This window comes from Ailuropoda melanoleuca, chromosome 7 (genome assembly GCF_002007445.2).
Source record: "Ailuropoda melanoleuca isolate Jingjing chromosome 7, ASM200744v2, whole genome shotgun sequence".
Taxonomy (NCBI): domain Eukaryota; kingdom Metazoa; phylum Chordata; class Mammalia; order Carnivora; family Ursidae; genus Ailuropoda; species Ailuropoda melanoleuca.
The window spans coordinates 111,498,789-111,510,990 of record NC_048224.1 but is presented as its reverse complement, the minus strand read 5'-3'; the positions used below and the strand labels follow the sequence as shown (position 1 = coordinate 111,510,990).

The 12,202-nt window shown below is 39.9% G+C and overlaps 1 protein-coding gene across 2 annotated transcripts in view; it reads right to left on the bottom strand.

The window, feature by feature from the left end:
• Positions 1–12,202, bottom strand: part of SCEL (sciellin) — a 187,665-nt gene that overhangs the window by 118,949 nt on the left and 56,514 nt on the right. The gene's annotated exons all lie outside the window — the stretch shown is intronic.

The following is a 12,202-nucleotide window of genomic DNA, read 5'->3' as shown; positions in this document are numbered from 1 at the left end:
GTACAGGCAATTGTAGTATGCAGTCATTATGCACTGGGACATCATTTCCTTAACGTGCCCTTTTTTTGGGCTGAAGAATTTGAAAATCTAAAATGGAAAATGTTCTTTAAAAGTAACATACATGGGTGCCTGGGTGGTGTAGTCGGTTAAGCATCTGCCTTCGGCTCAGGTCTTGATCCCAGGGTCCTGGGATTAAGCCCTGAATCGGGCTCCCTGCTCAACAGGGAGTCTGCTTCTCCCTCTCTCTGCTACTCCCCCTGCCTGTGCTCTCTCTCTCTCTGTCAAATAAATAAATAAAATCTTTAAAACATTTTAAATTAAAAAAAATAAAAGTAACATATATATACATGTCTCTTCAGTCCTTCTATGGAATTTTATAAATGCAAATTATTTTAGAAATTTGTCCTAAATTTCTGTGATGCCGGTAATTGTTGGTTGGATTGAGGCTGGATATTAATACTAGAGAGGAGAAAGGTGAAAAACCATGTCTGGCTCAATTCAAAAAATAAATTAGGAGTTATATTCAGCGTTATAAAGAAGTTATATTCAGTAAAATATATTAGAAGTTATATTCAGCATGATTCAGCATTCATTCAGCCAAATGAGGGCTAAAGCAGTTTCAGAGCCAACTTGTAGGGACAGGTAGTAACTTACATTATAAAATGTTTAAATGTATGTTTTTGTCCTCATAAACTATAGAACTAGAATAATAAGTTTTTAAATTTTAATGAAGTAAAATACACTGCCCAAGATACTTCTTAGGCTTTTGAGCTTCCAAGCAATTATTTCTGCATGTAATTGATGGTTTCTCTTATATAGCAGGAATCCACACCACTAAGCCACACCAGTGTCCTTTCATTTAGAACCAAATCTTTGACTCAAGAAGAAGGGGCTAATTCTAAACACTTAGGCAAAATTCATACCTCCTCCTGGCTGAGCAGACATTCAGTGAAAAGACTGCTGACAATTAAGAATCTCAAAGTCTGAAGAGGTCAGTCAAGAATGTGTTTGGGTGGGGAGGTAGCCAAATAGGTTTGGTCTTGGTTTCACTCAGGCCTTGAGCATGCTTGAAATACTTGGTCCACCTGCCTCTTTTGCTGTGAGTGTCTGAGTTCTCAAGGTCTCTTTAGAACATGAGCTCCTAGACTCGGATGGCAAATGTTCTATTGCAGGTGCTCAATGCCGATTGCTTGGTAGTGGCTGCCTAGGGGGATATGATGAGGTTTGTAAAGCAACTTTGGACTTACACAGGAGAGTGCCATAGTTTTAATTAACAGTATCTGCCATGTGTCTCAGAGAGGGGATTTTTGCTGAATGTATCTCTTACAATAGAAGAGTGGTTCTTCTTTTTCTTTCTCCTTTTTTTTTTTTTAAAGCAGTGCTTTTTTGGGGAGCCTGAGTGGCTCAGTTGTTAAGCGTCTGCCTTCGGCTTGGGGTGTGATCCTGGCGTTTCAGGATTGAGCCCCGCATCAGGCTCCTCCGCTTGGAGCCTGCTTTTTCCTCTCCCACTCCCCCTGCTTGTGTTCCCTCTCTCACTGGCTGTCTCTCTCTCTATCAAATAAATAAAATCTTTAAAAAATAAAAAAATAAAAAAATAAATAAATAAAGCAGTGCTTTTTCTATGTATTATATCCAATGAAACAATCAGCCAAAATGAGCCCTTACTATTACATAATAATGAGAATAGCAAATACATAGTACTGTTTATGTGTCAGGCATTATTCTAAGTACTTTTCATACATTAATTTAATAATTGTTATTAAATGATTGTCGCCTTCTGCTATGGTCTGAATGTTTGTGTCCCCCTGAAATTCATACGTGGGTATCCTAAGCCCCAAAGAGGGTAATGTTGGGGCCTTTGGGAGGTGCAGGTTATGAGGGTGGAGCCCTCATGAATGGGATTGGTATTCTTATAAAAGAGACCTCTCAGAACTTTCTAGTTTCTTCCTTCACATGAGGACACAGTGAGGCTCTGAACCAGGAAGAGAAGCCTCACCTAACCATGCTGGTACCTTGATCTCAGACCCCCTAGTCTCCAGAACAGTGAAAATTAAATTTCTGTTGTTTATAAGCTGCCCAGTCTGTGGTATTTTGTTACAGCAGCCTGAGCAGAGTAAGATACCTCCTTACCCTAGACAGATTACAAAAGTGATGTGGAAAATGCAAAAAAAAAAAAAAAAAAGCAAATGGGGGGTGCCTGGGCGGCTTGGTTGGTTAAGCGTCTGCCTTGGGCTCAGGTCGTGATCTCAGGGTCCTGGGATCGATCAAGCCCCGCATCAGGCTCCCTGCTCAGTGGAGAGTCTGCTTCTCCCTCTCTCTCTGACCCTCCTCCCCACTTGTTCTCTCTCTCTCTCTCCCTCTCTATGTCAATCTCTCTCTCTCTCAAATTTTTTAAAAAAAGCAAATGGGACAAATCAGCATCTAGTTCTCTAATCATTACATAGGGACTCGGGGGTGGAAAGATAGAGGGTTCCTCTTTTTTCCTCCTAGATGGAAAAAATGTTATGCGCATGTTAAAACAAAGATATATCATTAGGATGATAATTACAGAGCCAATTTCTCTTTGGCTGGGAGTAGACAGATGTCAGAATTAATGAATTACTGCCAGCGCTGCAAGAGCTGGTGTGTTGTTTAACACACTCTGCCAGGGCCAGCGTAACGCAGACCAGTGGGGAGCTCAGCAGAGGCTGCACGGGAGCCTGAGGGCCCTTTTCTGTGCAGACCCACTCTTCACCACAGGCAAATCACTTAACCTGAGCCCATGTCCTTCTTGGTGCAGTGGGACTGATGAGACTTCTTTACCAACTGCATAAAGGTAACCATGAAGATGTCAGGATTTTTTTTAAACCAGGACTCCAAACCTTTGGTCTATAGAAAACATCAGGAAGAACCAGAAGGACTCAGCTCTGAGTCTTTTCTGACTCTTCGTGCTACAAACAGGAATTCCCCTGCCCAAAGAAAACAGCAGAGATTAGGCATGGTTGATGGTGATTCTAATGATGGTGATGAAAATAACAATAATAATAGCAACACCAACAGTTTCAATATGTGCCAATCACTGCTAAGTGCTTTACATGTATTATTTCATTTGATCTTCACAAAAACCCTACACAATAGGAACTGCTGCTTTATCCATGATAGAAATAAGAAAACAAAAGCCTAAAATAAACACAGCTAGGAATCAGATGTGTCCAGAATTCCAATCCAGGCAGACTGACTGCAGAGCCACTGTCTCTCCAAAATGCCAGGAAGGCGCAGGGGCACTACTTGATCCATGAGACTGTGGCTAGACCACAGGATGAGCTAAATTATAGCAGACCTGAGCCCTGACTAATAGATGACAGAAAAGTACAACGGCTTTTAGCAGGAAACGTGTGTCTATATGCCCTTAAATCATCACAGCCCACGTGTGCTGGATTGTGGTGTTAGACCAGAGAATGGCCTCGAGTGGCTTCAGAATCCAGGGTCCCTGAATGATAGCGTCAATCTAACTCATCGGTTTTATTTTTTTCTTTATTTAAAGAATATTTACTTATTTAAGACTATTTTTAGAGCAGTTTTAGGTTCATAGCAAAACTGAGAGTCATGTACAGAGAAATCCCACACACCCCTCCCCCTGCACATGCACAGCCTCCTCTCTTATAAACGACCCCCAGCAGACCCGTACATTTGTTAAATGGATCAGTCTACACTGACACATTGTCGTCACTCAAAGTCCGTAATTTACATTAGGACATCACTCTTGGGATGAATGTATAAGGACATGTATCTACCATTAGAGTATCACACAGAATAGTTTCACTGCCCTAAAAATCCTCTGTGCTCTGTCTAGCCATCCTTCCCTCCCCACAACTCCTGGCAATGAATGAACTTATTACTGTCTCCATAGTTTTGCCTTCCCAAAATGTCATCTTGTTAAACTCATACAGTACGTAGCCTTTTCAGACTGGCTCCTTTCACTTAGTAATATGCATTTAAGGTCCTTCCATGTCTTTTCATTGCTTGATAGCTTATTGCTTGTTAGCTCTTCCACTGTCTATACGACAGTTTATTTATCCATTCGCCTAATGAAAAACATCTTCTTTGTTTCCAGCTTTTGGCAGTTACGAACAAAGTTGCTATAACCATCCACAGGCAGTTTTCTTTTTAAAAAATATTTACACCATATATTTTGAACCAGCCATATATTTACATTTTTCAGAAATTGAAAGTATAGAAAGGAATACGATGAAAAGTCTTCCATTCCCCCCAAACTTTGATCTTCAAAAAAGGGCAGTTATTTAGTTTCTTCTGGGTCCTTCCATAGATATTTATAGCTATATAAGCAAATGTAAGACACAGATGTTTCTTCCATTTTTTACACAAATGTTTGCATATAATACTATTCTGAATCTCTCTCTCTTTTTTTTTTTTTTGCTTAAAAATTATATCCTGAAAATCTATCCACGATATGTTTTTTGTAGCTGCTTGGCCTTCCATCCTATGCATATCCCATAATCTATTTCATTAGTGGACATTTCCATCATTTCTAAGCTTCTGCTAACAGACAATGTTGCAGTGAATAACATTGTACATAAATATTTGGCACCTGTATATATCTGTAGGATAAATGCTTATAGATGTAACTGCTGGTTCCAAGAGTTTATACATTTTAATGTTGGTAAATAAATGTTAGCAAATTGTCCTCTGTAATGGATTTGCCAATTTATCCCTCTTATTCTCATTTGTCTTCTTCAATCATTTGCTCATTTAACAAATATTAAGTACTGCTTAATAGCACTTAAGTAAGTGCTTCTAGTACTGTTTCAGTCCAAAGGACAGGAAAATTAATGAGATCCAGTGCTTGCTCTCCAGGAATTCACCATGTTTGGAGAGATGGACATTGAATTAAATAGCTACAATACATCAGGATAAAGTAATACACAGCAATTTTATGGGCATAGTTACATGGTATAGAGACCCCCAGATATAGAGGCCTGGGGGTTAATGTTGATACTGAGTTTCGAAGTTTGTATGAAGGGAAGAAGAGCCATCCATGCACTTTGCCTTCCTAGATTTGCTTCTTAAGGTCTTCCAGATTCCTGTTTATGAATATAGCTCAGGATTTGGCAGTCTGAGGCAGTGTTTGGCATGACTAGTCCAATTAGTGAGGGAAATAGGAGCAGAAATCTATCTGGGTAAGCAGGACTTGCAGCCAGGTTCTCCTCAACAGTGCCAAAGTCAAGAAAGCCTGCTTCAAAGTTTTGCTACTTTCCTGCTCGTCCCTGCACCCACCTAAAGCAGCATTTCTGCAGCAGCAATAACAGTTCCTCAAGGTGGTATATGCCTGTCCACATTTTCCCAGTCACATCATCTCCCGTAGACAAATGTGAGCTACACCGCAAACCCAGTGCGAGCTTCCTTTTGCAGGCTGAAACAACCAATTCTGCAGGGATTAGAAGGAAGAATTACTCTTCCTTCCACTGAAAAATTTAGAATGGCAAATCAGCTTTTTTTTTTTTTTTGCCGGTCAACTTTTATAATTAAAGTCTTTACTTTTAGATTGTTATTTCATAATTTTACGATCGTCATGTCTGATTTTTTTCATTTCACGGTCAGTGCCTCCACTTTACACCTGTCTCTCCTTTGTCAACTATCTCATGGTACTACATCACAAGCCCCTAGAGATCAGAAAGCAGGGCTTAAACACATCTGTATTCTAAACGTGTAGCACAGTTTCTGACTCATAATAGCACTCACTAATTGTTGACTGAATGAAGGAATAATGATCATAAACAATAAGTGGGCATACACAAGGGATATTCACCATTTGCCAAAAATCTGGTTTATCTGTCTTATAAGTCTGATTTTCTTATCAGATTTTTCTATCCTTGGCTGAACTATAGATTATAATAGGTTGAACTAAAGACTTATAGCATCAGTTCTTCAACTCACTGGTAATACTCATTGTTCTCTTAAAGCAGGAAAAGATTTCTCTGTATTTTATAGAGATTGCTCAAACAATAATTACCATAACTGAACTTATTGCCCGAGGTTGGAGCCACCACGACTATTGTCGCCTTTCTTGCTCTCTCCACATCCACATCCAGTAAAATGGTCACTGACCCATCACTGTCAAGTCTACCTCCTGCTTCACTCTAACCTTTCCCTTCTATTTGACTCCCACCACCCAGGCTTCAGTGGGGAACCCCATTGTCTTGAGGGAACATCATTTCAATCATTTGCTAACTGACCTCTTTGCTGTTCAGGCCTGTCCCCTACTGAGTCACTCAGGCTCTTTCAGGTTGTAAAGATCAGAGATGAGGTCCAGAAATCTAAGTCAACGGGAACACACTAAAAGTGGCCATTAAACAGGGAAGAGCCACAGTACCCCCAAATAATGATGCTCAGAAATCTACAGTTTAATACAGGAAAAAGATTCAATGTAGCAACCTCACTGAAGTAAAGATAGACATTGCAGGTAAAGGCTGTTTCATAGTGAAGGGTCAGAGAAGCAAGCCTCTTGCAAGCTTCACTTGTTCTCCCTCTGAAAGGGTCTTTGCAAGATCTGCTTTCTCTCCCAGATACAGAACCACTGACTTGTGAATGGATTACCCAAATGGAGTCTCAGCTGGAATTTCTTATACCTTGCTAGTCATCTAGGCATATTCCTGCTATGTGACCAGGACATCTGGGGTCTCACCAGGTACAAATCATCAGTTTTACAGTTAACAAGAAAACAATGCTGACCAGCTGGTACAAACCATCCTGAAACTTTTAGGGCACATGGTTACAAAATAATGCTATTAATTAATACGTTTCAGATAAGTGCTGCACATGCTTATTTCTTATTGTAGTAGAGTGACTCAGGCAAACCCAGGCTTGCTGGAATTAACCCTCACAGCACAGAAGGTTTAGTACAAAGATTCAGGAGGCTGAAAGGAAGACAACATTGTCAGCAGTCTTCTTAGTCTTAGTCTTTCCTGCTGGTTACTTTGCAAAAACAACACTGATTACTTTGGCCCCCAAGAGCAAATCTGTGAACCTCTCTACCATGACTCTCTTCCCCTCACTCTGATTGTCTTCTTGCTTCTTCTTTCTACTACAGTTACCAGTTTATCATAGTCTCTGCGTGTAACAGTTTAAATCCTCTGAGAGAGAACTGCTTTGAGTTGGGGGAGTCGCCTGGGTTCCTATGGACAGAGCCCTTGCACCAGTCCATCTCCTGGGCTTCTAGGGAACCACAGAGGACAGTTTTGGTCAGACAACTACCCCATCTCAATCATCTGTGACCAACCCCAGCACTGCATGGTTCAAAGCACAGTTCCTCGCCACTGCTCGGAAGAGGGCTAAATGCATAGCACACACCAAGTTACTATTTTATCCCCAGTAAGGACGCGTCGCCCGTTAATATTATTTTTCCAAAACAGAGGCAATCATATCATTCTCCAGACTCAAACATGTCATAAGTTCCCATGTCCCATAAAATTCAAACACCTTACATTCATATAGGACTGTGTCCAACATAACAGCCACTAGCCATCTTTGGCTATTTAAGTTTAAATTAATCAAAATTAAATAAATTTAGAAATTCAGCTCTTCAGTTGCACTGTCTACCTTGTACATACCATATTGGACAGGGCAGATAAGATAAACAGGGAGTCGGTCTGCGTTATTGAAGCCACTTCCAACTATTCCAGGCTCATCCCCCACCACTTACCCCCGTGCATCGTAAGCTCTAGCCACATCAAAATCCTTGCTGTTGCCCAAATTTCTACGCAGTTTAGGCCTTTAATATTTGTTCTTATGGCATACCTGTGACCTGAAATACCCTTGCCTCTTGTGCACCTGGCAATGTCTTATTCACCTTTAAAGGCCTGGCAAACACACAGTGTGCTCTGTGAAGATATTCCTACCATTTCACTCCCCAAACAAAGGCAGGTACCCCCCTTTCTCTCTGCACAAGAGAACTCTGTATGTGTCTCAATTGTAGTACTTAACTATGTTATTTGGTAATCTGGTACTCAGCATACCACATACAATCTAGACTTTAATAGTGGAGACAATATGGCTAGTACTTAAGACTGGTGCCCCATGGCCTCTGTTGGTGACGAATTGTGTAACGTTGAAATACTCTTGCCTCAGTTTCCTCGCCTGTGAAATGAGGATAATAATACTTTCCACACAGGGTCATAGTGAAGATCAATTGTGTTCCTCTTAACAAGCACTTAGAATGGGGCCTGGAACTTAGGGTGCTACCTAAAAATAAGCTATTAGTGAAATATTAATGCATTTTGTTTATTTACATATAACATATATCTGAGAATAAGAATGTAAGTGCAATTAACAATCCCACTAATCTAGACACATTTATTGTGTCCAATGGTCAAACTCTTTAATGAGCAAGTATAATTTTTTTTTAAAGATTTTATTTATTTATTCGACAGAGATAGAGACAGCCAGTAAGAAAGGGAACACAAGCAGGGGGAGTGGGAGAGGAAGAAGCAGGCTCATAGCGGAGGAGCCTGATGTGGGGCTCGATCCCACAACGCCGGGATCACGCCCTGAGCCGAAGGCAGACGCTTAACCGCTGTGCCACCCAGGCGCCCCTGAGCAAGTATAATTCTTTGTCTACAACTAAACATAGGTTTGGGGAGGTGTATGACAATCCTCTCGAGAGTCAGTCCCTGGGGGGCGCCTGGGGGGCTCAGTTGTTAAGCATCTGCTTTCAGCCCAGGGCCTGATCCCAGCCCCACATCAGGCTCCCTACTCCGCTGGGATCCTGCTTCTTCCTCTCCCACTCCCCCTGCTTGTGTTCCCTCTCTCGCTGGCTCTCTCTGTCAAATAAATAAATAAAATCTTAAAAAAAAAAAAGAGTCAGTCCCTAGGACTTATTGATAAATTATTGATGGATTTATAAAAGGCTTATCATCCAGGAAACTTTGGTCTTTTGAACCAGAAAGGATTATTTATAGACGATAGAATGAGAAGTGCCTGTGCGTGTTCAGTGTTCACCGTAGCATTCCACAATTCCTTCGTTCCACAATTCCTTCTCTTTGATGGTGGCCTGTTACTGTGCACACTCTCTTCTTTATGATTGGCTGGACACTTCTCTCTTCTCAGTCCCAATTTCTCTTTTCTTCCTCAGTGTTCCCACATCCATCCACCATGGTAGAGTTTCATTGCTCTCTTAAAATCTATTTTCTCTCTCCTCTAATAATTCACTATTAGTTTCCTATTGCTGCTGTAATGGATTACCACAAATCTAGTGGCTTAAAACAACACAATGTGTTATCTTACCATTCTGGAGACCAGCAGCCTACATTAGTTTCATTGGGCTAAAGCCAGTGTTTGGCAAGGTTGCCTCCTTTTGGAGGGTCAAAGAAAAAAAATGCATTTCTGCCTTTTTCAGATTCTAGGTGCTGCCTGCTTCCCTTGGTTCCTGACTCTTCCCTTGCCCCATTCCAACCTCTTGCTCTGTCACTACATTCCCCCCTTCTGACTCTGATCCTCCTCGTCTCTGTCTCAGAAGGGCACCTGTGATGCCCACCCAGATAATCCAGGATAATCTCCTCATCTCAAAACCCTTAATTTGATCATCTCTGCCAAGTCCCTTTCACCATGCAAGGTGACATATTCCCAGGTTCTGGGGATTAGGATGTGCACATCTTTGGGGAAACATTATTCGGTCTACTGCACCTATCATATTTTTACAATTTCTCAGCATTCTCTCTAGTTTCATCCATTTTTACAATTAAAAAAACTAAACATTTCATTAAGTGAAGTTCCAAATGCATGGAGTTCTTTGATTTAGTAAATAAATTTGAAAAACTATACTCTTAAAAATAGTTGACATCCTTAGGATTGCATCTAAAGTTTTATACTTAAAAATCGTGTGAACATATGTTAGAAACACATGCAATTTTTTAAACATTCTCTCCATTCTTCTCATGAGTTATATAAACAATATTAACTTAACAGGCATGTTTTCAGATGGTCACTGTATGCCTGAGTATGGGTTGCAGTGATCATGTGAAAGCTATTCCCAGCTGAATTTGGGGGGAATCATACCTAAGTTGTATATATTATCTATGCTATGCAAACATATGTATATACCTCCATATATATATATACCTCTATATGCTCATATTTATACATACATAATGCATATTTTTATTTTATTTTATTTTATTTTGTGTGTATGTGTCACTGGGGAGTTATTTTTATTTAGTTAGTTACTTATTTTTAATTTCAAATTTTAATTGAAATTCCAGTTAGTTAACATGTACATAATGCATATTTTTAAAATTTTATTTATTTGAGAGAGAGAGAGAGCACAAGCAGGGGCGAGCGGCAGAGGGAGTGGGAGAAGCAGTCTTCCCTCTGAGCAGAAAGTGTGACATGGGGTTCGATCCCAGGACCCCAGGATCATGATCTCAGCCGAAGGCAGATGCTTAACCCACTGAACCACCCAGGGGCCCCTGCATATATTATATTTATACACATATCTCATATATTAGATTTATACACATAGCACATATATATTAGATTAAAACATCTACACACACACACACACACACACACACATCAATAGCTCTACCTGTGTTTGTCTTCCCTATCAGAATGTAAGCATCTCCAGGGCTTGAACCCAAGCTTACTTTCCCTCAAATCTGTAATGTCTACACTAGGCCAGACTTAGCCAGTTCTCAGGGGTTGTTTCTTAATTGATTATGTTTGAATTACCGTGTGACACATGGGAAAATGGAATAGAAGCCACCTGACAAGGGAAAAAAAAATGAAATCATCAGACCTTCCTTCTGTGTCTTCCTTCTCAGTATCTCAGCCCTCAAAAGATTAGACCAAAGAACTGGGTTCAAATAGTCCCCCTCCTTCATGCTTACTTTCCTGTTGCTATTTTCCTTTACCTCCTACACATTCTGAGTGAATCTCTCAAGCCACTTGGTTTTCCCAAACTGTGCCCTTGCTCCCTCTCCACACACAATATCTGAAAAGCCCCCACTTCCCACACCTTCAGCCCCTCCCACTCACCTTCTCCACCCAGGACTTTATTCCTTCCACCCACTTGTGTTCCTCCTCACAACTCATCTTTGGATTGTCTCCCATGTCCTTTACTTTGATATAATCAAAGGATAAATTCTCAGAAGAGAGCCAAGAATTCTAGAAAACTTTTAATTTCCAAACATTATTGTAAACTAATGGATAATGCTTTACTGAGACAAAATTTGTAAAAATCTTGATGTCCTTAGGAAAGAGGGATCTGCAAATATTTTGGAATTGATATGCCTTATTATTTGTTTTGATTTTTACAACAGTTCCTCTCCTCATCAAGTCATTTAAAATTATTTAAAAATACATGGCCTCAATAATTTGGAAGTGGAGTGCATGTGAAAGAGAGAGAGGCAGAGAGAGAGAGAAAAAGGAAGGCCTTGAGGTCATTAAGAATACTATAAGGTAACGTGCTTTTTATGTCATGCATCTCATGCTTTTTAAATTTTTGATGTTTTTCATTTTTCTTTCTTTTTCTGTTGTTGGCTTGCTTTTTATTTTCCATTTGCTCTACTTAATATTCAGTTCTTTCAGAAAGAAAAATTATATATATTTATACATGCAAATGTCTTCTATGATAATAAATCTTGATTTTTGCCAGTTCTACTATTAATACCTTAAAAAGGAGAGTAAAGAAGGTGAGAAAATTTAAAACTAACTAACTAACAATCAAATTCCCAAGGCAGGCTAAAAAGTAACCCAACAACTTGATTAAATTCATATTTATATATTAATGGCACGATACTGACCCATAATTCCAAAGTTAATGTTTATAATACAACAGTTACAAAAGTGCATCTTACAGAATATTTCTTCCCAATCAGGGAAAATTTCCAAGAAACCATCGAGATCAATTTTCACAAATTTTTCACTAGCAAATAAAATATGACACCCCTTGGCTCTGAGTACAGATAGAGACAAAGGTCTTTCTGAAAGCATCAAGCCGAACACAAATGGTATAACAGCTTTCACTATTAACACAATTGATGCAACTCAGAATCAATCCTCCTTTTTGTTCTTTGTTCTATGGCCAGAAGTCAGCAATCTTTTTCTTAAAGGGCCAGACAATAAATACTTTATTTTAGGCTTCGTGGGTCATATCCAGAACTCAAGTCTGCTGTTGTAGCAGAAAGCCACTGGAGACAATCTGGTCAAG